Source organism: Neoarius graeffei, chromosome 25 (assembly GCF_027579695.1).
Source record: "Neoarius graeffei isolate fNeoGra1 chromosome 25, fNeoGra1.pri, whole genome shotgun sequence".
In the NCBI taxonomy this organism is placed as follows: Eukaryota; Metazoa; Chordata; class Actinopteri; order Siluriformes; family Ariidae; genus Neoarius; species Neoarius graeffei.
In genome coordinates, this window is record NC_083593.1 from 57,064,635 (window position 1) to 57,076,863 (window position 12,229).

The window sequence follows — 12,229 nt, forward strand, 5'->3', positions numbered from 1 at the left end:
TTTCTCTTCCCCCCCCCCCACCCCAAATCTGTCCCTCTGAGTTACATGGAGTCAACAGGAAATCTTTTGGTGGAGACGGTGGGGACCTCGACTGGCTATCGTAGCCTGCAGGGAATCGGCCGTCAGACGTTCTGTCGCATGTCCCAGACCCGGTGAAATGTAACTGAATTGTCTTGGCCAGGCCTAAGGGTCCCATCTGCATCTCATCATTGCTGAGGAGTGTGCTCCCATCACCCAATCAAGCATCCAGCCAGAGCAGGTCATGATATATTTTTTACCATATTAACATGCCATTGTGCGTCATGCCTGATGTAAAGACTCTCGTCTCTGCGAGCCTACCACACAGATTTAATACTTGTCATTTTTAGGGCATACCTAACAACGTGTTTTCTTTCTCTCCCCCCCCATCTGTCCCTCTGAGTTACATGTTGATCCTGGGATTGAGATGCTGGCCTCTTCTGCCCCTCGGACCTGCTTGATCCATCCTGGTGCCCTGTGTCTGGTCGGAGTTTTATCGCCCCACTCCTGTGAAGGACGGCCCCATGAGGACAGTTGAGGGTTATACCTGTTAAAACTGTTAATATTATAGTCAGGCTGTCTGTTGTTGCCCAAATGAGGATGGGTTCCCTTTTGAGTCTGGTTCCTCTCGAGGTTTCTTCCTCATGTCGTCTGAGGGAGTTTTTCCTTGCCACCGTCGCCACAGGCTTGCTCATTGGGGATAGATTAGGGATGAAATTAGCTCATGTTTTAAGTCGTTCAAATTCTGTAAAGCTGCTTTGCGACAATGTTTATTGTTAAAAGCGCTGTACAAATAAACTTGATTTGATTTTGATTTGAAACACCACAGTTCAAAGTAGTTCTGCACTTTTTGGACACTACTGAAACGTCTGTGGACTGTAGGTGATGCATTTTAACTTGGTTGTCAAACTCCTTGTGCACTTCAATGCTCTGACATCTCGAGCTGAATGATCTCCCTGTATTCAGCATCTCAGAGCTCGTGAGCCAACAAACATTATTAAAGATTTGAAGGAACAATGGAGAATGAAGAACTTTCACCTCTGTTTGGGTTGGGTTTGTTGTTTTGTTTTTAAATTTCACATCAAGTGAACGAGCAACAGAGATGACAAAGACGAAACCCGTCTCCTTGGTGTAACAAAACAGCCACATGCTGAGAATCAGCATCCCTTCGATATCCTCCACTGTTCCTGTGTCTCGCATTTATGACGATGTCATGGCAGTTTCATACGGCGTTGCTATGACGACCAGCAACCTTTGTCTGCAGTAGAAAGTGAAGCGACTGATTTTTTTTTAAATAAATAAAATTTTTAAAAAATAAGTCGATGCCATACAGTGGAAAAGGGCTTTTTAGTCCCTGACCTACTGAACTAGCAGGAGGACGTGTTTTTGGTCTTAAGGGCATCTGATAAATGCTGTAAATGGAATAAAAATAAGCAGTTTAAACTCCGCAGTATATTCCAGGTATAAAAGTGCCATAATCCATACAGATATGATGTGTAAACCTCAACTTTATTAGTTTCACTTCTTGTGCGCAAATTTGAACACATTGAAGAGCATGAGTAGGAGACAAAACACTTTCAATGAACACCAAATTTCTCATACAAACGATGGAAACGTGGACGAATCCAAGTGAAATAAAGTGCAGAGTAAAACAGCTATACAAGAAACACTCACTATGATTAAACCTAGAGAAAAAAAAAAAATAAAGGGCTATAGTCAGATGCAAAATCTCTACGGAAAAACAGAAAAGGTAGATTTATCTCATCAATGTGACTTTTTAGCTCATAATTGTGTCATTTTTCACGCAACATCAACTTTTCTCAAAACTGCTAGTTGAAATTATACAACTGACTCGTAATTCTGAATTAGTTGTATGTAACTGGATCCCCTCCCCCCACACACAATTGCGAGTTACCATCGCACAAGTATTACTCATAATTGAGACAAAAACTTGCAACTGGCGTTTTCATCACATATCAGGAAGCAAGTTGCCACTTTGTGCACTGTGAAAAGAAAATTCACTCTATCAACAGCACAAACATGATCTGTGCCATCATGTACATTCTTTAAATAAAAAAAAAAGACCAAGAATAACAACAAAATCATTAAGCACCACTTTTTAACCTACAACCCCGATTCCAAAAAAGTTGGGACAAAGTACAAATTGTAAATAAAAACGGAATGCAATAATTTACAAATCTCAAAAACTGATATTGTATTCACAATAGAACATAGACAACATATCAAATGTCAAAAGTGAGGCATTTTGAAATTTCATGCCAAACATTGACTCATTTGAAATTTCATGACAACACATCTCAAAAAAGTTGGGACAGGGGCAATAAGAGGCTGGAAAAGTTAAAGGTACAAAAAAGGAACAGCTGGAGGACCAAATTGCAACTCATTAGGTCAATTGGCAATAGGTCATTAACATGACTGGGTATAAAAAGAGCATCTTGGAGTGGCAGCGGCTCTCAGAAGTAAAGATGGGAAGAGGATCACCAATCCCCCTAATTCTGCGCCGACAAATAGTGGAGCAATATCAGAAAGGAGTTCGACTGTGTAAAATTGCAAAGAGTTTGAACATATCATCATCTACAGTGCATAATATCATCAAAAGATTCAGAGAATCTGGAAGAATCTCTGTGCGTAAGGGTCAAGGCCGGAAAACCATACCGGGTGCCTGTGATCTTTGGGCCCTTAGACGGCACTGCATCACATACAGGCATGCTTCTGTATTGGAAATCACAAAATGGGCTCAGGAATATTTCCAGAGAACATTATCTGTGAACACAATTCACCGTGCCATCCGCCGTTGCCAGCTAAAACTCTATAGTTCAAAGAAGAAGCCGTATCTAAACATGATCCAGAAGCGCAGACGTCTTCTCTGGGCCAAGGCTCATTTAAAATGGACTGTGGCAAAGTGGAAAACTGTTCTGTGGTCAGACGAATCAAAATTTGAAGTTCTTTATAGAAATCAGGGACGCCATGTCATTCAGACTAAAGAGGAGAAGGACGACCCAAGTTGTTATCGGCGCTCAGTTCAGAAGCCTGCATCTCTGATGGTATGGGGTCGCATTAGTGCGTGTGGCATGGGCAGCTTACACATCTGGAAAGACACCATCAATGCTGAAAGGTATATCCAGGTTCTAGAGCAACATATGCTCCCATCCAGATGACGTCTCTTTCAGGGAAGACCTTGCATTTTCCAACATGACAATACTAAACCACATACTGCATCAATTACAGCATCATGGCTGCGTAGAAGAAGGGTCCGGGTACTGAACTGGCCAGCCTGCAGTCCAGATCTTTCACCCATAGAAAACATTTGGCGCATCATAAAATGGAAGATACGACAAAAAAGACCCAAGACAGTTGAGCAACGAGAATCCTACATTAGACAAGAATGGGTTAACATTCCTATCCCTAAACTTGAGCAACTTGTCTCCTCAGTCCCCAGACGTTTACAGACTGTTGTAAAGAGAAAAGGGGATGTCTCACAGTGGGAAACATGGCCTTGTCCCAACTTTTTTGAGATGTGGTGTTGTCATGAAATTTGAAATCACTTAATTTTTCTCTTTAAATGATACATTTTCTCAGTTTAAACAGTTGACATGTCATCTATGTTCTATTCTGAATAAAATATGGAATTTTGAAACTTCCACATCATTGCATTCCGTTTTTTTTTTTTTTTACAATTTGTACTTTGTCCCAACTTTTTTGGAATCGGGGTTGCGACATGGTTTCCAGGAAATCAAATATTCACTATCTAAAGGATTTATAAAAAGTTTTCTACCCCTGTATAAATATACTCAAACTCGTCTTCAGTTAGCCGAATTAAAATCTGATCACTATATCATGTGTAAGGCTGGGCAATGCCATGATCTAATATTGATATCATGATTAATTACATCATGAACACTTTTCTGAGATATTGTGGGTGTGATTATGTATAAATGTGTCATTTCATTTGTATAGCATAAATAAAATGCATCTCCAGACCCACCAACCACAGCGAGAAGTAGATTCTACATTCAATTAAGTGGAAAGCTTTTCTAATGCATCTTTAACTAAATACACTACAAAAATCCCCCTCCCAAAAAAAGCACCTTGCGGTTACCATGAAACCCTGTATATACCGTATGCGCACACTCCAGATTCTACTGTAAGGGGCTTTAGCACACTTTAAATGTACGAGAGCAAACGGCGACTTTAAAAATCATTTTATTATTTTAATTAAATACACATTTCAGTGGCTTCCTTGTATAAGGAACACAGTTAAAGTGATGTCACTATTTTAAAATATAACATTTATTTCACACTGCTTAGAACATAGAACGACATAAAAATTGCGACATGAGAAACTACTAATCTTAAGAGAGACAAGGTAAAAAAGGCGGGGCTTCCAGGCATGTTCATTAAGATGACGCTGTCTTGAATGCTCTGATAACTCATCATCTCATTATCTGTAGCCGCTTTATCCTGTTCTACAGGGTCGCAGGCAAGCTGGAGCCTATCCCAGCTGACTACGGGCGAAAGGCGGGGTTCACCCTGGACAAGTCGCCAGGTCATCACAGGGCTGACACATAGACACAGACAACCATTCACACTCACATTCACACCTACGGTCAATTTAGAGCCACCAGTTAACCTAACCTGCATGTCTTTGGACTGTGGGGGAAACCGGAGCACCCGGAGGAAACCCACGCGGCCACGGGGCTCGAACCTGGACCTTCTTGCTGTGAGGTGACAGCGCTAACCACTACACCACCGTGCTGCCCTGCTCTGATAACTGTCAAATCATTTTGTTGATCTCATTTGCTCCTTTTATTAAATTGAAAACTGCTCTTTTCACATATTCTGGAGTGATCAGTTCAAATGCAGAGCTTCTAGACAAACCGTGTACAAGTCTGACAGGTCTGCCTTTGCGGCTGCCTGATGTTTGAGTCACCTCCTCATTAAAGCATATACGCAGAACAATGGTCTCACTATATAGTGGCCATTTCCACTATACTAAAACACAGTTGACTGCAACTCCGATCCTCCATTGTGAGCTAATTTATCACTATGCCATGTAGATGTGTTGCTGGCAGGTGCAGCAACATGAGAGAAGGTGGATTTACATTGCATTCATGGCCCAGGAATGTTGAAACTGCAAAGATTTGGATGCGTTTTCTGAGTTGTTTACGGGCACAGTGGGCGCCTACGAAGTGGTCTCTCCTCTGCTCATTTTACTGAAAACTTGTACGAGACCTCTAATCTGTTGGAGCGTTGGCTATAAGCCTGTATTGAAGAACTACAAGAAAATGAAAGTAAGTTCAGTTGCACCAGTTCTCCCCGGAATGTGAGCCGAGGGTTGTTGCTAAAACCCGGGATGGAACGGGACACATCATCTCTCGGGCAGTGACCTCCCCGCGGTTGTTGCTAAAACCAGTGACATCTCGTCCTGGGTTTTAGTAATTGCCTGAGCCAAGCAGTAATGGCAGAGTACTCAGTGTGGAGAAAATAGAGAATGAGTGGACCAGCCGTCTGATTTCTCTGTTGGATGTGCTCACCTCAGCAGCAATATCTCGCCCTTATGTGGAAGAAGCGAACGAACAGAGAACTGAATGAACAACTGAAAATCAAATTGTTTCAAAACAATCGGCCACAAGGTCGGCCTTCAAGAAGTGAGAACACAGATGGGTAAGCTGCGACTCTCATTTAGATACAAAACACTTGTTACCTGCATTTAGATTAATACATGTAACTTGTATTGTGTGTTTAAGTTAGCGGTACAAGATTATTTAATTTGCTTCAGAATGTGATTGTCTCAGTTCATCTGATTATTTAATGCGCCTTTTACATTTTATCAGTGAAAATGCATGCGTGTACATGTGTGCTGCATAAGTTACAAAACCCATCCTGTTTTAATGAGAGTCGACCCACAATCAGTGAAGTCAAATCAGTCTTAGTTGAGCGAGTCGGTAATGCTATTTCTTACTTTCACCATAAATTTTTATTTATATGAATTTGGTCTATAGCTGTCAAAGGCCTCAGCCTTAAAACCGGTTCCCGCTGTGACGTCATGCGCTCAGGGCTGGCTGGCTCAGCGGGGCAGCTCCAATCACAACTTTGCGGTTGATTTTAAAACTCAAATATACATTTTTTTTATTCCCATTTATGCAGTATACAAGAGTCAAGGATGGAGATACTATCCACTCAGAAATGTATTTAAAAATAAAGGTTCTGTAAATCTTTAAGCATTTGCAAGTTGCCAGATCAGTCCTAACTCCTCTCCTGTTAATGACTCTTGCTCACGGCGACCCTGCAGCAGCTCTATAACCAGACCGAACCGGACCAGGAAAATAACTCTATTTCTGTAAGCGAGGAGAGTGCATGTTAGGATCAGTGGCCTGATTCATGGTGTATTTTTAACAGCTTTCTCCTTCGCTGTCGATGTTTCTAAGATGCTCAAACATCCACCCACATGTTTACCATGTGCTAATTTAACATACTTGTTCAATAAATAACCTCCATCCTGCTCTAAAAACAAACTGAACACACAATTAATAAATGTTCCTGCTTGGATGGTTTACAGCCTAGTTTTTGTGTACAACAAATCAAGATAAATTAAAGGATTAATAATAAAGCCTAATTAGGAAGTTACACTAGCCCAGAATGTTTCCTAATGAACTGAATCAAATTAAACACTAAAAGCCTACAGCAGGAACACCAAGTGGTTGAACAAACTAACTCCAGAAAAGCTGAACAACTTCACTAAACACTCCTATCTGACTTGTCCCTAACAGCATTTTAGCTTAACTGTATTCATATACTGCGTTCAATTCAGAATCAGGAAGTTGGAACTAGGAATTACACCAGTTTTTGACCTCCATTCATGCCACAAATTTTGGAGGGCAGCAACATGGAGACCATGTTCTTTCCTCACCTCTGCATTCATTGACGGGGCATTTTCTTTGGCTCATAAGTTCTGAGGTTTATCTGAACATAGTATTAAACCCTGGTCTACACTCACAGGCCACTTAATTAGGAACCCCCATCCACCTGCAGCTGTTTGATGCAGTTCTCTAATCAGCCGATCCCTCGACAGCAACACTACGCATCAAATCATGCAGATCCAAATCAAGAGCGTCACTTAATGTTCACAATGTTGAAAACATCAGAATGGGAAAAATTGTGATCTCAAAGTGTGACTTTCACTGTGGTATGGGTGTTGGTTTGAGCCAGATGGATTGGTTTGAGTATTTCAGAAACTGCTGATCTTCTGGGGTTTTCACACACAGCAGTCTCTAGAGTTTACACAGAACTGTGCCAAAAACATTTTTTGAGTGAGTGACAGTTCCTTGGGTGGAAACAAACACCTTGCTGATAAGACAGGGCAGAGGAAAATGGCCAGACTGGTTCAAGCTTTTTTTGCCAGGAAGGATATAGTAACTCATATAATCACTCTTGACAACCATAGTGAGCAGAAAAGCATCTCACCATGCAACAGCAGAAGAACACATTGGGTTCCACTTCTGCAGCCAAGAACAGGGATCTGAGAATCAAAGTGGCTGGGTAGTGCATCTGTATTAGCATGAGGAGGTTTCATTATTGGAGTCTGTTTTTTGTTTTTTTAAAAAGGACTTCTTTAAATCAGCTAAACACTCTAAAGTTAAAGTAAGTAAATAAAACACTAATGAGCACTGTTATTTGGGGGGGGGGAAATCAAGGAGTGTGATGTGGAGTGTGATTAATTTCCTATAAAACCCAATTCTTTAAGTGTTCAATTCTTCTTGTACCACAGCAATTTGCCACTGATAATAATTTAAAAGGAACAAACACGTCATTTTTGTAAATCTATCTAGTATCTATAGCTCAATTTAATCATGTAGAACATCCGCAAAACAGGCTTTCCCTCACCAGCCTCTTTGCCACAATACAAATCAATTCCAATGCTTAGATACAGTCATGGTCAGAAGTTTACATACAGTGACATGAAGGTCATGGCAATATTTGGGCTTTCAATAATTTCCTTGAACTGTTCTTTTTCTGTGGCAGAATGATTGTACAGCATCTTTTTAAAAAAAAATTTAATTTTCCTTGGGTTTTCTGAAATCAACACAAGGTCAAAATTATACATACAGGGTCAAAAATTTACGTATACTCACTTAGATTATTAATTCAGAGGTGCTGAAACTTCCAAAATGTCTCTTATTTTGCCAAGGCCAAAGTTTCTTAACTTCTTATTACTGATCATGATTGACTACAGCTGGTAGCTTCTCTGTGCCTTCATAGAAAGGGTTCGCTTACAGCACTCATTGGATTGACCAACACACACAATGGGAAAGTCCAAGGAACTCAGTGCAGATCTGAGAAAGAGGATCACAGATGTACACAACTCAGGAATGTCTCTTAGAGCCATTTCTAAACAACTGCAAATTCCAAGATCAGTTCAAACAATTGTATGCAAGTTATTGTGAGGTGTAGTCACTTTGCTTCAAGAAAACCCAAACTGTCACCCTCAACTGAAAGGAAATTGGTTCAGATGGTCAGGAACAACCTGGGAAGCACCATGGCACAGCCCTGCCATGAACTGGAAGCTGATGAATCACTGTCTACAGTTCAGATCACCATGGACTAAGAGGCTGATATCCAAGAAATAACCCCCTGCTCCAAAACTGACACCTTCATGCTTAACTAAAAGTTTGAAGCTGACCACAGACAAAGAAAAAGCCTTCTGGAGGAAAGTTGTATGGTCAGATCAGACAAAGATTGAGTTGTTTGGCCACAATGACCACCATGTACAGAGGGACACTGTACCAGCTGGTGGTGGTAGGATCATCATGCTCTGGGGCTGTTTTGCTGCCAGTGGAACTGGTTCATTGCACAAAGTGAATGGAATAATGAAGGAGGAGGACTACCTCAGAATTCTTCAGCATAAACAATCAGAAACGTGAACATGACTTGGGACTTACAAACAACCATCAGAGCTGGCTGTGGAGGATAAAGCAGGCGAACATTAAGCTTAAAACAAGTCTTGACTTCAACCCTATTGAAAAATATATGGACCATGCTTATGAGTGGAGTCCATGCCAAGAAAAAAAAAATAATTTAACTATCAATTGTACCATGAAGAGTCATGAAATATCCAACCAGAATTCTGCCAGAAGCTTGCTCATGGTAAACAAAACTATTTTGTCAAGATGAATCTTGCAAAGAGATATTTTACCTAAATATTAGGTGTGCTGTATGTATATTTTTGACCCTGTATGTATAATTTTGACCCTGTGTTGATTTCAGAAAACCCAAAGAAAAGTAAAACTTGTGCAACAAATTCTAGTGCTTTTTTTTTAATTAAAGATGTATGCTGTACATTCTGCCACAGAAAAAGAACAGTTCAAAGAAAATCACTGAAAGCCCAAATATTACAAACGGAGTTATAAATAAGAGGGATGCCAAGGCAATCAGAGCCTGGAAAGTCTACTAGCAACTGTCAGCTACAATGGCTGATGAAGAAATTTGGGCCTACTGTTCATTTGTGAATGACAACGTAGAGAACTGTAAAAGGATCAGCTTGCTAGTCTGTTAAATTAACACCAGTTCTCGGTTCTTTTTCAATTTTATTTTCAGCGAGTATAATATATTTCACTAGATGTACAAAGACACAAGCAGCTGATAAGATTTTTTTAAGAAGAGGAAATGTGAACCCCATATTTATCCTTTTCACGCCATCACTGAGTACCTGTCACACATCGTGTCCATGCACAGCAATTCAACACTGTTTATGCAAGATTAAAAATAAGAGTTGGGCAGATAAATGTGTGAGACACTTGTGTGAGAGGGAAAGTGACCAATTTAAAAACGAGAGGGAGAAAAAAAAAGCTGCAGAGTCGTGCATCATGTCTCAACATGTAAACGAATGGGCTCGTGTGAGCTCAAAATACTTGTTCTGAAAATAAATCTCTCTCTCACACACACACACACACCCCATTTAAAAAAGTACTTAAAAAAAAAAAAAAAAAAAAAACATTCTTCCCGGTGAGCTATGAGCCATGCTTAGAGTAGAGCCACAAACCCATAGAAAAGGTTTACGAAATTCCCACCATCCTAAATCAGCTAATAGAAACAAGCTTTGGGGGGTGGGTTTTTTTTAAATAATAATCCACACTGGAGCAGTATATAAAGCTTTGTCATGAATTATTTATAATTAAAATACTCAACGCTGGTCACTCACTGGATAATTTAAAGAAAATACTGCTGAAATGGAAACATAAAATTCTCATTAAAGGATTAAGGGAAGGTTATTAACAGTCACACGGTGTGTTTTGATTTGCATAACACTACTTGATGGCTAGTTGTTCAAAATTCATTAGTGCTGATCTACTGAACTACAGCTAGCCACAAAAAGGTTGGGCATGAGGAGCATCCCGATGACCTGGTGGGACACAGGAGAAGTGTGGAACAGCCACCATCCATGAGCGAATTAAAAGGTGGTGTTCTCAATAATGAGGATGGAGAGACGAGACAAGAGAGAGAACAGATAAGAAGTGATAAATGGATGCAAGAAGGAGTGGTGGATGTAGTGCAATGGTGCGTGCGTGCACGCATGCATTCAAGTGTGCAAAAAATTACCTTTGCCTTTTGGTTCCTGTTTTTAAATCTTCCACTCCAACTGCCCACATATGCAAATTATCCAGCGCATTGTTGATTTCATAAAGGTTTTTTTTTTTTTACATAAAACCTGAACACGCGCTTAAGTACAAGGCAATTTCGAAGAAATAAACACTGCATCATGCTGTTACGAGAAAACAAAACAATCGATGATGGGACAGTGTGATGAAGCAGAGTTACCATTTTCCCATAACAGCACATCCGTGTTTTATTCCTTTTACACCACAGCAATTTACCAACAACTCCATTTTTAAAAGAACGATATATGGTACTTTTTATCCATTTATAGTTACATTTAATGGTTTCTAAAACAAGCTCTCGCTTACACTCGAGCAACAATAAACGGTTGTTCCCTCACCAGCCTCTTTTTCCTCTCTTGAAAACAGTGTGTCCTTGTTGCAAAACCATAAAAATAAATAAACAAACGCGGGGCGGCACGGTGGTGTAGTGGTTAGCGCTGTCGCCTCTCAGCAAGAAGGTCTGGGTTCGAGCCCCGTGGCCAACAAGGGCCTTTCTGTGCAGAGTTTGCATGTTCTCCCCGTGCCCGCGTGGGTTTCCTCCGGGTGTTCCGGTTTCCCCCACAGTCCAAAGACATGCAGGTTAGGTTAACTGGTGACTCTAAATTGAGCGTAGGTGTGAATGTGAGTGTGGATGGTTGTCTGTGTCTATGTGTCAGCCCTGTGATGACCTGGCGACTTGTCCAGGGTGTACCCTGCCTTTCGCCCGTAGTCAGCTGGGATAGGATCCAGCTCGCCTGCAACCCTGTAGAACAGGATAAAGCGGCTACAGATAATGAGATGAGACAGTGGTGTGGCAGGAAAATATCTTGAAGATGCAATGCATCAAATGATGCAAGCAGCTGAACAGAGATCTGTGTGCATCTGAGGTTTTGGTCCAATAAACACACAACCGTCACCACCCACACGGCAGCTAATGTACACTGGCCTTTATTGTTCCTATACCGCACCAGAAAATGCACAGTGCATGTTCAAGAGCCCCACAAAAACACAAAGCTGAAAAACAAGTACTGTCCCTTTTAGTTTGTCCAGTGTCTAGCTTGCTGTCTCTTTTACACACACACACACACACCTTTAATCCAGGAAGGGCAAACCAAAAGCTTTCATTAATCTCCAAAAGTCATTTTTGTGTTTGAGCAGTGGCATCTGAGGCAAGGACGGACACACACACACACAGCAGGATGTCATACATACAAGTAGCTCATGAAAGGAAGATAAGAATGCAAGCATGATCGTGACTGAGAAATGGTTGTGAGAGAGAGAGAGAGAGAGAGAGAGAGAGAACGCACACGTGATGTATATATAGGGGCTGTTATTTCCCTTAAACATGAATTATTTAACAGAAGCGATCATATGTTCATATGATGTTTAGTACCTTTGAAGAGTGATCTAAAGGTGAGCACTAACTACACACCTCACTCAGTTCACCTGCCGTTGTTCTGAAAGCAGCACAGGTACGCTCAGGGTATCAGTCTTTTTAGAAAAGTCACACCTCTGGTTGCGGTGCCTTCTTTATGCCAATATTAAGGAATATCTGT

The 12,229-nt window shown here is 40.9% G+C and overlaps 1 protein-coding gene across 9 annotated transcripts in view; it reads right to left on the reverse strand.

Moving 5' to 3' along the window:
• The window catches only part of strbp (spermatid perinuclear RNA binding protein), a 157,861-nt gene that overhangs the window by 83,652 nt on the left and 61,980 nt on the right, over positions 1 to 12,229 (reverse strand). For 6 of the 9 annotated variants that reach the window (XM_060908931.1, XM_060908924.1, XM_060908926.1 and 3 more), the window contains exon 2: positions 12,067 to 12,225. The exons of 2 other annotated variants lie outside the window; for them this stretch is intronic. The gene's annotated coding sequence lies outside the window, so the exon portion shown is untranslated. The remainder of the gene's footprint in view (positions 1 to 12,066; positions 12,226 to 12,229) is intronic. One more of the 9 variants, XM_060908925.1, reaches the window with a different exon arrangement.